Source organism: Balaenoptera borealis, assembly GCF_965194805.1.
Source record: "Balaenoptera borealis genome assembly, chromosome: 6".
NCBI lineage: Eukaryota > Metazoa > Chordata > Mammalia > Artiodactyla > Balaenopteridae > Balaenoptera > Balaenoptera borealis.
The window spans coordinates 82,300,415-82,317,742 of NC_138863.1; the positions used below are offsets into that span (position 1 = coordinate 82,300,415).

At 35.7% G+C, this 17,328-nt stretch overlaps 1 protein-coding gene across 25 annotated transcripts in view; it reads right to left on the reverse strand.

Annotated features, from left to right (window-relative positions):
* The window catches only part of MBD5 (methyl-CpG binding domain protein 5), a 412,237-nt gene that overhangs the window by 285,857 nt on the left and 109,052 nt on the right, over positions 1-17,328 (reverse strand). The gene's annotated exons all lie outside the window — the stretch shown is intronic.

Here is a 17,328-nt window from a genome sequence, read left to right on the forward strand (position 1 = left end):
TATAAATGAGAGCAAATTCACATTTGGAAAAGCAAACCGACAAAGTCTTTACAATAACAATACAATTTTTGGTCAAAGAACCATAAATTGCAAGTTTCTTCCAAACTATTGCAAGTTCATAATTTTAAAAAAATTGTTGACTGTAAATAAAGGCAATGTATGTTAACTGGAGATCGATCAATCATCTATCAATATAACTGAAAAGGACCATACAATAAAAGTTTAGCAGAAATCTCAAGGAAGGAATTCTCAGTTATGCCTGATCCTATAAATGTGTCTTAAAAAACATTAAAAATTAATACAGTATTCAAATCTTTACATATCTATCCAAATATTAGATGTATCAAAATTATGTATTTTGATATATCTAATGTTTGGTCAGAATGAACAGTGTGGCTGTACCAGCTGTTAAATACTAAATAGTAAAAGACTTCCATACTTGTTGGAAAATAGCCACTGCTCCAACCTCTCCATATGTCCCCTTCTCTCTCTTGTGGGGGGAGGGACCTCTCTCCCCACCAAGAGTTCTCCATGTTCTAATCCCTAAGGAGCTAACACTTGGCAGAGCATAAGGCCTACAAGACCCTGGCATCCACTATGGTTGGTGCTTGGGCCGTACCAGCCCTTACATAATTCGAACCTCTCCTCTGTTAATAAGACAGGGCACAAGCTTTAAGCTTGGAGTCAGAGAGACTATATTACAGCAGCTCTATTTGAGTAAATCACTGGACCCTTCTGAAATTTCAACGTCTTTTGAAATAAAGTTATTACTAGCTACCTAGTAGGGCTGATTGTGGATTATGTGAAACGACATAAAGGGCTTATTATTAGCACACGGTAGGCATACTATTTACTTTCTCCTCACCTTACTAGGATCATAGTAAATACTACATGGAAAAATAAGCAAAAACTGCAGTCCTTTATCACAAATGGGTCATGTTTTAAATATTCATTTTTGAAATGAGTAGGATTAGAATGCATTTTCCCCATAGTAATCATTATATAAAAGTAGTTATGTATCTCAACAATTTTATAAATTCCAATTTTATCCATAATGTACTGTTCTCATACATGAAAAATTTATTGGGCATTCATATATGATAAGCACTACTCTAAGAATTTCATATTTAAGTTATTTAATCCTCAAAAACTCTTACAGAGTAGTATGTTCTTATCATGCCCACTTAACAAACGAGGAAATCAAGGCAAGATTAAGTAACATGTGCTTGGTCACATTAGCCAGTTAAGTGGCAGAGCCAGGATTTGATCAAGGGCCTATGTTCCTCCTCATCACTATACTGTATTGTCTTTGGAGTTATATAAGTCATAAAACCTATAAATACTTATAAAAATCAAAACATTGAGAAGAAATACATAGTAGTTTCTCAATTTGTGATATAAACAAAGCAGGTCAAACTGAGCAAAAAAAGAAAAAATTGCTACACTGAATTTATCTTGCATGCTGGTGGCTGGAGGAAAAGCAAGCTAAGACAAATTAGATTTATGGAGATATAAAGTGGATTGTCTATTGTCAAAGGCTTTAAATGCTGCTATCATTGGTTCTTCATCACAGTTAAACTTCCTGAGTTATCTTCCCTTTTCTTATTTACATATCTATCATAGGTTTTACAAAATGATACTTAAAGGGTGGAAAATCCAGCAGGAAATCTACAGTCCCTAAAATGGGCTTGATTTCTCCCTCCTCTTTCAGGGTAAGTGTCCTTTTAAAGACAGTCTGCAAACAGTTGGCAACTGGTTTTGGCCTGGGCTCTCAAAACTGGATTATCAACAGTGACCAGGCTCTTGCCTGGCACCTTTCCCACAGATCAAGAGAATGGGCATATTTGATCCAAGGCGGTTAAACTCAGCCACTGCCTGACTCCCATCTTCTTCAAACTAGACCTAGGCCTTCCTTTTACCCTTGAGACTCCTCTGAACGCTCTGTGACCATTTCTGGCTTTGAAAGGTTACTTTTTAAACTTACTTCTTGATGTGCTAAATGATTTATCTCTAACACTCTTAGTATTTTTAGATTGCTCTTAATATTTTCCTCTGAGCAATTAATTACATTTTACTTCTAGTATCAAGGTGGCCGTTAAGTATTTTATTCATTTATTTGGTATATTAAATGCTCTGAATGCTAGTTTCTAGTCTCTCAGGATCTTATTACTTTACTATTTTGTTTTCAATTCTTAGCATTTTTAGGTATCCCTAAACATTTATATTTGAGCATTTTAAGAGTATTAAGGTTTGTTTTAATTTAGACTGTAGGTTTCAATAAATTTTTTGTTAGAACTATATTCAATTTTTTGGTTAAAATGCATTTTTTCTTACTTCCAGTGTTGAGACTTTACTATTTATATTGATTCTAGTATTTTAAAGTTATGTTTAGAATTTTAATAAAAGGGTGACCATATAAGACCCTTTTACTTACAAAACTTTGCTAATTTTTACCAGTATTTGATAGCTAGTAATTTTCACAGTTTTGTATCATAATAAATGTAAAGGGACCTATCATACTAAATATTTCAGGTCCCAAACAATTAATAGATAACCTTTACAACTGCCCATTTACTCTAAACAATTTATCGTAACAGTATAAAATAAATTATACCAGCAAAATGGGAAGGATTCTCATCTTTGGGTTTATTAGTTATCTTAGTGGGGTTTCCAAGGAAGCAGACCCTGAGACTAGGACTGAGTGGACATAATTTATTTGGGAGGTTCAGCGAAACTGGTAGGGGAGGGGGCAAGATGATAAGAGAAGGGCAGGCAGCTAATACAGGGTACGTTATTAAGCTAGCTATCACAGAAGCCAATGGAAACAATCTAATGGGGGAACCTGGCAAATGGTATAAGATACATGTCTCAGAACTGCCTAAGCCAAGGACAAGGAAGCTGAAACCTGTCAGTCATTGCTTAAAGTCTTCTCCCAGTAGCTTCCAGCAGCTCAAAGGCAATCCTACGGCTTAGATGCAGGTGCTGGCCTTTGGAAGGCTGATGTGTACAAAACAGTGAAGGGCTACACGAGCATATGGACAGAGTACCACATTACCTATTAAAGCTGTTAGGTAGCCCCCAATCACCACAGTGATCATTCCAACAAAGTAAATTTAGCCCAAAATGTTGGTGAAATTTTGGCAAACCAGTTCTGACTGGAAGCTGAAATTAGATATTGGTGACAATATCTAAGTATTGGGTTGTCCAAAAAGTTTGTTCAGGTTTTTCAATAAGATGTTACAAAGACCCTAACAAACTTTTTGGCCAACCCAATATTACTACTAATAAGGTAGTTTGTAACTTCTCGATTCAAAATGCTAACCCAATGGGAGCCTGGTACAAAGATACTAGGAAACATATATAAGTTCAAGGAATAATACCAGTCTATGATTTAACTCTTTCAAGAAATAATCCTTACAGATTCCTATAATGTCTCAAACTATAGCAAGGACCAACACCCATCAGAACAAAGAATGTGAAGCATCAAACCAAATAATCAGTCTGGCTGGTCCCTAATAAATGGCTACATTCCTACTGCAACTTGAAGGCCCATACTATTAAAAAAAAAATCAAAGTATGGATAAAGTCATTTGGAGGATCCCGAGAAGACAATACTGCTCTGACCTAAGTAAAATTTCTCTTACTCAGATTTGAATTCTTCCTCAGCTTTAAAGTCTTTCTTTGCTCCTCTTAGTATTCATCGGAGTTGCATCTTAGAGCCTCCTCCTTTTGGGGTATTCGATAGCATTTATGTTTCTTGGAGTCAGTTGATAGTTGCTGACCTGGAGAGCTCAGGTCCAGGTCCTGGTGTTACCATAATGCCAGAGCTCCTGTGGTCAATGTGATGCCAAATCTGATGGATTACTATTTCTGGATCTTCACTCTGCTCAATGTCTCACTTTGGATTAGTGCTTACAGCCAACTGGATAGCTAAACCAAACTGGATGGCTGTCTTGAGCTCTGTGGGCCATATAGGGGCATCTTTGGTCACATACTACCCACTGATATAGGTTTATTAAAGAGCAGTGATCTTTCAAAAGCTAAACATACCAGTGAGAAAAATAACTGTATATCAACTATATATCTGTACCAAGCAAGATCAATACTGTAGCTATGAAACTGATTTGTAGTTGTGATTTTTTGCAGAGAACAGAGAAAAAAAGGTGGAAAGCAAGTGCTGTGTGAAAGTAAAGAAATGACGTTTCCACTTAAACTGTGCCATGTTACTTATCATGCTATTTTGGACAATTATGCATGCATTTACTTCCTCTGAATTGTATTTTTACGACATAGTTGCCAAGCATTGGTCTATCTCTACTGCAGAAAGTAGTGCCCCAGACTTTGTCAGGGCACCTCTGCTGTCACTCTGTGGGTTCTGTGGTTGTCAGACTTACTTTTAAAGTGTGAATGCACGGGGTGGGTATTTTTGGGGGGGTGGGGTTGGGGGAGAGGTAGTAGGAAATGAAAAGGATAAGAGATTCACCTTGGAAGAATATTTTTCTTCTCAAAATGAAGAAGTCTGGTAAAGAAATATAGCACATAAAGCACTAAAAACTTGGGAAAAAAGAATAAAATTGTACTTTCGTATATTTTTAAAAGACCAGTTTGCAATATAAAATTATATACTATTAATAACTCTTGAGTGAAACAATCATTTTTTGTACAATATGCCTAATTTCTTATCATCTCAATTTTAATAACAAGAATAACAGAAATTTATAGCTGGGCAGCAACATGGATGGGCCTAGAGATTATCATACTAAATGAAGTAAGTGAGAAAGAGACAGACAAATACCATATGATATCACTTATATGTAGAATCTAAAATATGACACAAATGAACTTATCTATCAAACAGAAACAGACTCACAGACAGAGACCAGACTTGTGGCTGCCAAGGGGGAGGGAGGGTGGGAGAGGGATGGATTGGGAGTTTGAGATTACCAGATGCAAACTATATATATATAGAATGGATAAATAACAAGGTCCTACTGTATAGCACAGGGAACTATATTCAGTATCCGGTGATAAACCACAATGAAAAAGAGTATGTAAAAGAATATATACATATGTATAACTGAGTCACTTTGCCGTACACCAGAAACTAACACAACATTGTAAGTCAACTATACCTGAATAAAATACATTTTAAAAAGAAGAAATTTACAACTATAAGAAACCTTAGTAATCTCCCAGACCTTGCTTCATTTTCAAGAAAAGAAAACAGAGCTAAAAGGTTGACTTGCTGAAGGTCATAACAGCGATAAAAGGGCTAGGATCCAGGTCTCCTCATTTCCTCTCAAATGTCCATTTCACAAAAAACTTTAAAATACTATTAACATAGTTTTTATGCAATTCGCAGAGCTTTTCATTTGTGCTCCACAACATAATACCTTCTTCATATATGTACTTGTAGGAAGTATATAAGCATTGCACCACCTCCAAACTTGAGCATATTTCAAATCTGTATATGTCTTTTAATTATTTTCTTACTAACAGTGTGAAAGGATGTTTGTGTACGGCTATATATTAAGAACTACACCTTGACTGTTAACAATTCCATTAACATGAAATACATCTGAATTACTGTAATTCTTTTAAAATTTACAGCAAGTCACCAGTCTCAAAAGATAAAGAGCCATTTTCTGAAAGTCATACCTTCTAAAATTAAGCAAAGTGTGGAAAAGGGGGTTGTGGACATGTAAATTAAAAAAAAAAATTATCCCAGCACTTTAATCCAAAGTTTTACTCCCCCGCCCACGTTTTTTTATTGTTTTTCTCTCCGCTCCAAAACTACATATAAATAATATAAGAAAAGTGCTTCTAACAGCTCTTCATTGATCCATAAAAGGTTTTTAATCAACAATATAGTACTACTTCATTAACAAGTCATCTGTGTACAGAGTTTTTTGGCCTGGACATGAAACAGGTTGAAAGATGTTCCTGACTGAAGAAAATGCTGGCTCAGAATGAAGGCCAACATGAAGATAACTAGTCTAGATGCACCTGAGGGAAAGGCCTATTTACGATAAGAAATATAGTGAGTATAAATTATATTCTCACAAGTGCACAGTTGTTTAATTATGTTAAGAGTAAAATAGCTTTGGGGGGAAACCAAAACAAATCAATCCTATTTACAGCACAACTTCTCTAAAAAGATGTGTTTTAGGTTCCTGCTTTGGAGGCTTGGAGAATGTCTTCCCCTTGCTGTCTACTGGCATAGAGACAACATGGAGGATCAAAGAATAAACCTTCTTCTCTAAAGGGAGCTCTCTAGGCACAGCACAAACGTGGCATTCATTAGATCTTCACAAACCAGATGCTCAGAATCCAGAATGCCTAGACTCATTCCTTGTGAATGGGACAACCTATAACAATTCAGTCACAGGAATTATAGGTTTTAAATGAACAGAAATCAAAATATTTTTTCCCAACCTGTGAAAATCTGATCTGGATTCAACTAATATTTAACTAACTTTCTAGTTTATGCTATATACTTTCCCTAATATAATGTGATTTCATCATCATTAAAACCTTAGGGTATAGGTGTTCTCATCTTCACTTAGCAGATGAGAAAACCAAGAGACTAAGAGAGGACAAAGCTCTGGCCCTGGATTGGAAAACTGTGGTGGTAGAACCCAAGCCCAAGTCTAGTGCTGACTCCATCTTTCCACATTGTTTTGTTAGTTGTTAGTATCAAAATTCAGATTTATTACATTTTTAAATTATTTGTCTGTTTTATTACAAAGTGATCGAGACAGCTTATAAAGTACCAGTACCATATATTAAAATGGAAATAAGTGAGAAAATTGAGATAAAGAAAAATTATGAGTGGGAAAACTTGAGATTAAGAAAGTTGTAGGAAATGAATGTTTTTATATAACATTAAGATGACAGTACAGGAACATATTAATATATAAGACCTACTTTAGCAATATAGTGCTTTTTTCAAAATATCACTGATTCAGCAATGTTGTCAGGTGTAATCACTCTGGAATTCTCTTTTCTATGGGTCCCTCTATTTTCAGTGATGTAGTTGTCAACAATGATCCAAAAATCAGAGAAGGCCTCCCTTTTCCCAGGTGGCCAGGATGATGTGATCTCTGTGGGAACTCCGCCCTAGTAAATGGAACCTAGTTCCATTTACTACATGGTTTTCAAAGGTAGAAATGTATTTCCAATTCCAAAACAGTGAATTACCAAAAAAAAAAAACCTATAACTTGGGGCTTGGGGGTTTCAGTTATTCCCTATTTGATGGAATAAGGCAGAAAGTCTACAGAACTAGTACAGTGACCAAGAACATCTACATAGATATTTCTAGTTCCTAATATATTCATTTCCAGAGAGATTTTAATTCAAATATGATCAAACTCAGTTCAATAAATTACATTAGTATAATACCCAGTTTTGATCACATTATATATTATGAAAACTGGAAGGTATACTACATATTATATATGGAAAATAGAAGGAAGATACCAAAGCCTAACTTCTCCTAAGTGTTATTAGCACTTTCCAGAAAAACACCTATGCAATCCACTTCAAACCCATCTTTTCAATTAAATATTTATTAATTAGTATTCAAACTACAATTTCCTCCTGGGAAGAAACAGAGTGTATCCATTTAACACAGCACAAAAATAGCATACAGTATAACAAGGTTTACAAGCCTGGCTTTTATCCTATAAATGTTTTTGGATCTTGTGACATAACTAATTCCTCATTAGAGTAAAGAAAGCTGACACACTCCTCAACTGGGCTAAGGGGTCAAGAGTCGAGTTTATCTGTCAATATTTAAATTCACGTGCCTCTGAAATGACTGACGTAAGTGGAAAAAGTGCAAAGGGAAAGAAGTTTAACTCCACCCCATCTCAGTCCCATTCTCATGATATGCTCCTGCTCAGCACAAACTTCGGTTTTCTGAGCGGGTGCAGTCCTTTGTGGTTTACTGAGAATCTGACATTCCAGGTCCTCTACTTCCAAGTCTGCCACTATAATATCTTGTGAGGGGACAAAATTACACACAATATACATTTTAAATTCTCCTCTCTGCTCACCTACGTACCTATCCTCTTCCCTTTCTTCCTTCTCTTTCTTGCTTCAAAGATAGAAATTAGATATGGTATGACTTACTTCTCCAAACAGACTATGGGAATAAATGCGCATCACTAGGTTTGACACTAAAATTTAAATATTATGACTAAAATAAATCTTGGAAGAAATAACAAATGCTCACCTACCAAAAGCATTTCCTGGATTGTTAATAAGACCTGGCTCTTGAAGCTATAAATAATTTATTAATTCCAATGTAGATATCTCAACATATACATAATTTTAGACTTCCATGTTGTTAGCATTATATATACATCATAGTTCTTCTATTAAACTAACATTAAAGAACATAACTGGGTCTTCTCTCTTAATACAGTAAAATTTGGAAACCCTACTGTGTGAGACCGGTTTCAGGTGCTCTTGAGTGTTTTAAGGAGTACAAAGAGTTGGAGATATCAATGTGCACAAATCACCATAAAAGCAGAGATACAAATAAAATACCATGGAAACTAAGAGGTGGGAGGGAGTAATAACTCCTTTGCAACTCTTGAAGAATTAAGATATAAAGCAAATCAAATTGTGGTAGACTGAGATTCAAAATCTAATACTAAGGAACTCAGATGCAAGTCTATCCCTAATTATAACTTTCAACACGAATCTCATAAACTCCTCTGCTTATCCATCTCAAAGATATCTCCCACAATAGATCCAATGTCTTGGAAAGATCCCACTCAACAGCTTCTTGTTATATTTCACATGACCTCTGAAAATGCCATCAACTCTAGGACGCTCTCTCACCTGGTCTCAAACGCTGTGATTGTTCTCTATAACATGTAATGACTACCCTACCCACACTACTTACTATTTATGACATCAGTGTACACTTATATAACTACCTTAAACTTTGGTACCTTAACTGTCACGTACTGTGCTGAATTGCTTTACTTGTATTTATTCTTTTGATCCTCACAACAACCCTGCATGCTACTTAACAAAACCGATTCTATTTCATGCATCAAGAAACTAAGGTTTACAAAAATTAAGTCACATGCTGAAAACTAACAAAATTAATAAATTATAGTCAGGAAGTCTAGCTCCAGAGGCCACACTACCAATCAATAAGCAACACTACCTTGCTTAACATTGTTGTAAATGTTATATTAAAAAACTCTTGCCTATGAGAGCCTGAGATACCATGACAATTCCATTTGCTTTGTGTATACATGAGATAATTGCACACCCAAATCATCTGTGGAACATCTTAACACAGATATCCATAACCCACCCTAGAAGATATTGATTCATTTTGTCCACAGTTGGATTGGGCCTCTATATGTCTAGAAAACCCCACAGGTATTTCTGATGTATAGCCAGGGTTGACAGCTAATGTACACTACACACTTTTACAACACAGACAAATTTTAAATAGCATGAGCGCCAATTTGGATTTCTCAGTGGCTGCCATGAACACTGTATTAAGAAGGATACTAGGGCCAGTGCAAGCTCAGATTGCCTGGATTCAAATCTTGGCTTTGGCATTAATTACCTGTGTGACCTTGTGTTCAGCTTCCTTATATGAAAACATGAATAATACTGGTGTTTACTAGGGTTGCTGAGATGAATAAAAACTTTACTAAGTAAGGAATTTAGAACGGTGCCTGGCACATGGAAAATTTCAATAAATATTAGCAATTGTCATAAGAGTGGCATCCTAAGTACTAATTATTTGCCAATTCAGACCTGAGAAATGACACTCTTGGGGGTTGAAACTTAATGAGTTTAATGCTATACCTATGAGAAAAGACATTTAATATGTACACTTCTAACTGAGAAACATACTTAGAACACAATTTATTTGCAGATTGAGGACTATTTGTATTTGAGGCTTTGTGGTAGTGATGTCCAGCATGGCACAGAAAAATAAAACCTATGTTGTGTAGTAGAAAAAGCACAGATTTAGAAGTAGGGTACGAGTGTTTGAGCCTCAACTGACTACTCAATTTAGTAATTTACTCAATTTAGTACTCAACTGTACTCAATTTACACTTGCTCTGTATAAACCAGAGCAGAACATTCAACTTTTTGTTCTCTCTGTAAAGTGGGTACATAAAGTTTTAACTCTGCAATGTTTCTGTGAAGATTACATGAGATGATGAATGTGAATGTATTTAGTATACAGTTGGACACATGGTAAATATTCAATAAATTTGATGTTCCCCCCATGTGAGCCCCCCAATCCTATTTAACCTATTTAAAGCTAAAAGACAATATAAACTGCCAAGTATAACCTCCCAATTTAGTATGTTAATAACATTTTCTCTATTCTGGCTCTTCGTACCATGATGGTTAAGGTTCTGGATATAATGAACAGACCACTGACAAAATTGGAGCCCCCATGGCTGATGATCTTAACAGTCAACTGCAAGGGACTCGAATGGAAAGCCTGTCATTTAAACCCAGGGACAAGGGCTTCATGTGCTTAAAGGAGCTCAAAGAATACTCACAATTTTCTTCCCATCTTTTTCTATGTACGCTTGTTTTACAAAACTGTCCAAAGGTATAATTTTGTATTCAATGCTCTTCATATGACATATTCTCTTGAGCATTTCCCCATTTCGTTAAAAATTCCTTACAAATATTATCTGCGATGGCTGCATAGTTGACTAGCATATAGATGTATCATATATAATTGCTCCCTTTCTGTTAGGCTTTGATTTTGTTTATAAATTTTTTTTCTTAATAAATTTATTTATTTATTTGTTTTTATTTTTGGCTGTGTTGGGTCTTTGTTGTTGTGCGCGGGCTTTCTCTAGTTGCAGTGAGCGGGGGCTACTCTTTGTTGCGGTGCACGGGCTTCTCATTGTCACGGCTTCTCTTGTTGCAGAACACGGGCTCTAGGCGCGTGGGCTTCAGTAGCTGTGGCGTGAGGGCTCTAGAGCGCAGGCTCAGTAGTTGTGGTGCATGGGCTTAGTTGCTCCACGGCATGTGGGATCTTCCTGGGCCAGGGATCTAACCTGTGTCCCCTGCATTGGGAGGCGGATTCTTAACCACTGCGTCACCAGGGAAGCCCTGATTTTGTTTATAAATTTTTGCTATTATAAATAACGCTGAACAGAATATCCTTATTCACTAACATTTCTATATTATTTCCTTAGGATGAATATTCTAAAACATAATTTATTGAGGTAAAATGCGCATAACGTAAAATTAACTATTTTAAAGTGAACAATTCAGTGGCATTTTGTACATTCACAATGTTGTGCAACCACCACCATTACTTCTGAAACATTTCCATCAGGATATTTTGAGGTATTAATAAGAATGAACATTAAAAAAAAATTCCAATATATACTGTTAAACTGCCTTCAAAAAGTAGTCCAATTTATACTTTCATCAGTAGTATCTGAGAGAACCCATTTCATAGCACACTTACTTCCAAGTATATTAAAAAGTAAAAAACCTTGACAGTGAGAAAGGTTTTACAAAATATCTTTCTTCATTTTCAGTGATGAACAGTAAGGTTTTGATTTTTAAAATATTTACTTGTCATCTATGTTTCTTCTTTTCAGAGCTGTCCATAGTAATGAGACAATTCTGAGATTCCATGAGGCATCTGCAGTAGTTTTTACAATGGATGCTTTAAAGGTTCCTATGTAAGGGATACATGGGCTCAGATGAGGTTAAACTTGAGATTATTCAAGGTCTCTGGAAGTGCCAGGAAGGCTAGTTTTGTGTTTTGGGATACTTACATACCTACATTGGTGAAATCATTCCATTGTCTATGATAAAACACTAGGTTTTTAAAAAACAGTAAGCAGAGATGAAAAATATAAAGCATTATTGTAAGAAAGCAAAAATGAACAAATATTTTCATTCAAATATTAATTTACAAAATGATTTAAATATTTAACAGCGAGCCTATCACTCTGTGGCTAAAAGTAAAGGAATTCTAAAATTACTAAAAACGATTAAGAGTGCACAAGTATGATAGGGAAATTTCTGCAAGTTTTGAAAGTCAAATCTAAAGATAATGCTAAATTAAGAATGTAATGCCTTTAGATTCTTTAAAAAGATGCAACTCAGATTCATACATGAGATTGATTTGGGTGGGATAGTCTCTGAGAATTATAGCTCCAAGAATTTATTACATTAAATTCACTAAACATTTGTTAAGTGTGGCTAAGTGCCATGCACTATACTGAGGCTAAGGATACACAGATGAAAACAAAAACAAAAAACCCATAGACCTTCAACGAATTCACACTAGTGGAGAAGTTTAACATATAAACAAACTGTTATAGAATTGAGATAATTGCAATGAAAAGATCACATAGAAGTGGGTGATAGCAAAGAAGAGGAAATGATTAGCTTTGAGTTTTCAGGGAAAGATTCTTAGAGAAGAAGACATTTGAGATTAATTTTGAAAGCAAAAATGAGTTCATTAAGTTGGCAAGGGCCAAAGAATATTCCAAGTATTTGCTAAGGCCTGGAGACTTAAAATTTCTGTGTTCTGGAGGGTAATTACAAGCAGTTCCACACTACTAGTACATAAACGTAGAGTGGGGTGTTAGGGAGCTGACACTGAAGAGGCAAAAGGCAGATTAATGAACCCTGGGTGCTGAAAAGGGAACCCGCACACACTGTTGCTGGTAACGTAAATTGGTGCAACCACTATGGGAAACAGTATGGAGATTTCACAAAAAATTAAGAATTGAACTACCATGTGATCCAGCTATCCCACTTCTGGGTATTTATCCAAAGAATCCAAAAACTCTAATTTGAAAAGATATATACATCCCTATGTTCTTCACAGCATTATTTACAATTGCCAAAATATGGAAACAACCTAAGTGCCCATCAACAAATGGATAAAGAAGATGTGAAAATATATATATATATATATTTGTTTTTATTTATATTTATATATATACACACATACAAGTATATGGAATACTACTCAGCCATAAAAATGGATGAAATCTTGCCATTTGTGACAACATGGATGGACCCTGAGGGTATTCTGCTAAGTGAAATAAGTCAGACGGAGAAAGACAAATATCGTATTATTTTACTCATTTGGGGAATCTAAAACACAAACAAAATAAATGAACAAACCAAATCAAACAAAAACAAATATGTAGATACAGAGAACACAGTAGTGGTTACCCGAGGGTAAGGAGTGCATGGTGGGGGTGTGTGAAATGGGTAAAGGGGATCAACCAGATGGTGATGAATGGAAATTAAATTTTTGGTGGTGAGCACTCTGTAGGGTATACAGAAGTGGAAATAGGTTGTACATATGAAACTTATGTTATAACCCAGTGTTACCTCAAATAAAAAATAAATTTAAAAAAACAGAATGTGTGCTCTATTATAGAACTTGAATTTAACATAAAGCCAATAGGAAGTCATTGGTGGGTTTTAATTCTGGGAGATAAATTACTATATTCAAGTCATAAAATGATCATTTTGGTAACAAATGGATTAACTGAACATTTTAAAAGGACCTGAAGATACCAGACATGATCTGGCTCTTTGTACCTCTCCAGCTTGAGTCTGAGCTACTCTCCTCTGTCCTCTAGCTGGTCACATTATGCTACATTCAGTTCTATTTTCTGGGCATTCACACAAGTGGTCCCTTTGCTTGGAAAGGTCTAACTCCCACTTTGAGGGTCTAACTCCCACTTATCTTTTAGATCTCAACTGGAAGATAATTTCTGCTGGAAAGCTTGCACTAACCCTCATAAATCAGAGTTGCCCACCCACCACTAAGTACTAGGACTGCTAGAACTTCCAATCCCAAAGCACTTATTACACAGTCATGTTACTAACTGCCTGTATGATTTTCTCTCCAATTACTGTGAATTTTGTTAAGGACAATGGTCATGTCTAGCTTGATGACCATTATATCCACAATACCTAGTGCAGGGCTTGGAACACAGAAGTTGTTCAAAACAATCTCTTGAATGAGTGATGAACATAAAGTGTGAGGCTAGCAGCAGGTCAGTCAGCTGATCAATAATAAAGGCTTGAACTAAGGCAAAAGCAGTGAGAATGAAGAGGATAGACAGGAGCGTAATATAGGAGTTGTAATCCCTAAAACTTGGTGAGTTACTAGATGTAAGAGGAGGAAATGAAAGGAGAATGATAGATTTAAGTAGTGAAGGCTAGTTCCCTATTTTTAAGAAAAGTATAGACAGGACCAACACAATTATGTTTCCTATAACTCTTTGACCTCTCTCCTACTGCTCTCTCCCTCACACAAGCCAGGCACAATGGCTACCTTGCTGTTTCCTCAAAATGCCAGGCACACCCTTGCCTCACAGTGCGCAGCTGCTATTTCCCCATCCTGAAATAATCTTCCTCCAGATATCCACATGGCTTTCTCCCCCACCTCCTCAGATCTTTGCTCAAATGGCACCTTTTTAGTGATTGACTTCCCCCAAAATCCTACTTAGAATTGCAACCTTTATCCTCATCTTGGCTTTCCTTAGTTCTCTTCCCTGCTTTATTTTTCTCCACAGAATTTATCAATATCAGACACACAACATATTTTATTTTCTTTGCCTCCCACTAGAAATAGGTTCCCTGAGGGGTAAGGATTTGTAATTTGTTTACTTCACTACTGTATCCCCAGGGCTTAGAACAGAGTAGGCACTCAATGAATACTGAATTAATTGAATGAATGAATGAACAGTGTTGCCCATATGGGCAGAGAGAAGAAAGAAAAAGTATGCAGGAGATGATTATAAGTTCATTCTTAGATATACTTCATTAGGAGACGTCTGTGGGATATACCAACCGGTGCTCAGGGAAAAGCTTTCAGCTGGTGCCGTGAAGCATTTCATACCCAGAGACAATGTGTAGAGGAAAAAGGAAATTATAAAGACCTATGGAAATTGGGAAACACCAGTATTTAAGGAGTGGTCAAAGGAAGAAGAGCATGCAAAGAAATCTGAAGAAGAATACCCACAGGAGTAGGAAAAACCCTAGAAAAGGGGAAAAGAAACAATTTCAAGAAGTTCAATAGCATCAAATATAACAGAAACTAAAATAAAGGAAGAGGACGATCCATAGGATTTCATAAATAGGTCAGTGTTGAGGCAATGCAGTCTTAGAAGAGCACAAAATAATCATGAGAATAATTACCACTTACTGAGCACCTACTTATACGCTATGCAAGATGCTTCATGCTAAAATATACCATATCTCGAATCCTCCCAACCACACTGCCAGGTAGCTATTCTATTACCTAAATTTTATAGAAGAAACTTAGGCTCAGAAAGGGTAAGTGGCTCATAGCTGTACAGATGAATAACAAGTGAAGGAGCTAAGGTTTGAGTCATAATGAAAACACACTTAAAAATATTTTGTTCATTTGACACTCAATATAAATTCCACATAAATTAATTTTCCATGTAATTAATTTTCCAGGTACAAAAAGCTTGCCACTTTAAGCACCAATACTCACATATTTTAAAGATCTCTAAAAGAAAAAATTTTAAAGCTTACACTTGATAACTCAAGAATGCCCATTATGACTATTACTTGCTGTGTTTATGCCTTTGGGAACTCTTGAGTTGTCTGGAGTTTTTGCTTTTATGATGAAAGGCACTACAATGATTTTTTTAATTTGAGTATCTGTATCTTCATTTCATAATTTTTCTGCCTGTGGGCCAGAACCATGCTAACTGCTATACATATGTCATTTTATGTAGTCCTCACCACGTGTTTATAATTTAAACATATAAATTACTAAAAACAATGTAATTTATAATTTAAGTTTATAATTATAATTTAAGTTCTATTATAAGCATTTATAATTTAAGTTCTATTATAAGAAAAAAGAGGCATAGAGGGGTTAAATAACTTATCCAATGTCACATAGCCAGTCCTAGCAAACGTTCTAAGTGTCTGAGCCTCCAACCCCAAAACTCAAATTCTTAATTCTGACTCAGCTGTTTTCCAGGCTAATTTTCCAAGGAGGTCCTTAGTCACTTTGCAGATAGTTCAGATCTCCAGATAAGTAATTGCAGATAGAAGAAGTATTGCCCTAAATAAACTCTGAGTTATTAAACTTCCAGAAAATGTAATGTTAACTGGGAAAAAAAAGTTAAACTTTTAGAATTTTGGACAAATTCTAACAATTTGAGAAAAAAAATGGAAGCAGGTAGCATATTAAGCATAACTTTACCCACCTGTTAAATGTTTACCAACACAGCAAATCTTCAATATTTGTGAGTGCTCTGTCCTAATCGTTTAATAACTGCATTAATTTCCTATTTGTTGCCAAAATAAATTACCACAAACTTATGGCTTAAAACAACACAATTTATTACCTTGTTGTTTTGTAGGTTAGTAATCTTGCATGGGTCTCACTGGGCTAATATCAAAGTGTTGGCAGAGCTGCATTCCTTTCTGGAGGCATTTAAGGAGAATCAGTTTCCTTGCCTTTCCCAGCTTCTAGAGGCCTCTCACACTCCTTGGCTTGTTTTTCCCTCCTCCATTCTCAAAGCCCACAAGGGCAGGTTGAGTCCTTCCTTTTCACATGAAATCCCTCTCACCTCCTCTCCTGCCTTCCTCTTTCACTTTTGAAGACTCTTATGATTACACTGGGATCACCTGCATAATCCAGGATACTCTCCCTTTTTTAAGGTTTAGCAATTTCAACTTCACCTGCAACCTTAATTCCCCTTTGCCATTTAAGGTAACACATTCACAGGTTCTGAAGATTAGAACATGGACATCTTTGCGGAGCATCATTTTTGGTATTGTGTCTACCACAGTAACCAAGAAAATCCTCAATCATAGTATGATATGATCCTACTATTGAAGAACAGGGTGGAGACATGTGTTTTCCATTTCTTTTTATTCCTCTTACTGATAGAAAAAGAAGGAAAGAGATACTAGCTTGATTGGGAAATACTAAATTGGATTATACTATATGGCAGGAAAATTTAGACTGAATTTTAAAAATCTGTCTTGCAGATCTTAAAAATAATCTTCAGATATCCTCAGTCTAGGCAATAATATTTAGCAGCATATTGCTATGGTCCTAAAAGGTACTTACCTTCTGTAAAAGTAATAGTATCTTTCTGTTAGTCATCATTCCTTCATCCTTCGCCCTTGGAATTGATAAAGACTTTCACCCTGCCTGGGACTGCCCTTTGCCCTCTAAATATACATATATTTAGAGCTCAAGCTATTTGAATGAAAAATATTTGTAATTCATCTTAAGTGTTAAACAAGGACTACACTTTTCAGAGGTTTTACTG